The sequence below is a fragment of the Echinops telfairi genome, unplaced genomic scaffold (assembly GCF_000313985.2).
Source record: "Echinops telfairi isolate 266 unplaced genomic scaffold, ASM31398v2 ScPeMD7_7400;HRSCAF=8409, whole genome shotgun sequence".
Lineage (NCBI taxonomy): Eukaryota > Metazoa > Chordata > Mammalia > Afrosoricida > Tenrecidae > Echinops > Echinops telfairi.
Genome location: NW_022111300.1, coordinates 44,823,465 through 44,824,565, shown reverse-complemented (window position 1 = coordinate 44,824,565; position 1,101 = coordinate 44,823,465). Strand labels below are relative to the sequence as shown.

Here is a 1,101-nt window from a genome sequence, read left to right as displayed (position 1 = left end):
TTGTGGTGACCGCCCCCAACCATAAAATTATTTTTATTGCTACTTCATAACTGTCATTTTGTTACTGTTATGAATCGGGTGACCCCTGTGAAAGGGTCGCTGGACCCCCAGAGGGGTCTCGACGCACAGGTTGAGAACAGCTGGTAAGGGGAAGGTTGTTGGCTCAGCCCCACCAGGTCTTCCAGGGCAGCGACAGGGGCGGTGGTGAGGCAAAATGGTTTTAACTGTCCTCTAGTTGAAGACAATATTTTAGCCATGAGAAAGTAATCGCTTCTAGAAAGAAACACACTATGGAGAGGGCCTTTTAGAAATGGAAATTTGGAAAATCACCATGAAATGAGACTATTGCTTCTGGCAAACATCAGTCATGTACCCTTGAAAGATTATAAACAAAACAAACAAAAAGATTATAGCTTTCCGCTGTCAGCTTGGGAAGTTGTTGTCGAAATGTGCAAGTTCATGAAACCCGGGAAGGTGGTGCTGGTCCTGGTGGGACGCTATTCGGACGCAAAGCCGTCATCTTGAAAAACATGGACGATGGCACCTCAGACCGCCCCTACAGCCACGCCCTGGCGGCTGGAATCGACAGAGATTCCCGCAAAGTGACAGCTGCCACGGACAAGAAGAAAATTGCCAAAGGTCAAAGATCAGGTCTTTTGTGAAGGTGTATAATCACCTCGTCCCCATGAGGTATTCTGTAGACATCCCCTTGGACAAAACTATCGTCAACAAGGATGTCTTGAGACCTTGCAAGACCCATCCACCGGGAGGCCAAGGTAAACATGAGAAGCGGTACAAGACAGGCAAAAACAAGTGGTTCTTCCAGAAGCTGAGATTCTAGATCTTACTTGAATCAAAATCATTAAAAACACTCCCCCAAATTAAAAAAAAATTTTTTAAACAGATTATAACCAGCAATTTCAGACCCTGGGGGACAGGGTCTTGCCAATGAGTTTCAATGGGTTTGTGCCCATTTGTTTAAAATGTTAAGATGCAACACCTAATTTACATTGCAGGACAACTGATTGGCTTTGGGAAACAAGTTCTTTTTATGTACTCCTCTCAGGAAAAGACCGCAGTGGGCCATGTTCATAAACCAGG

The 1,101-nt window shown here is 45.0% G+C and overlaps 1 pseudogene; it reads left to right on the top strand.

Moving 5' to 3' along the window:
• Nucleotides 1–435: 435 nt before the first annotated feature.
• LOC101656268 lies at nt 436–841 on the top strand (annotated as a pseudogene).
• The last annotated feature ends 260 nt before the right edge of the window (nt 842–1,101 follow it).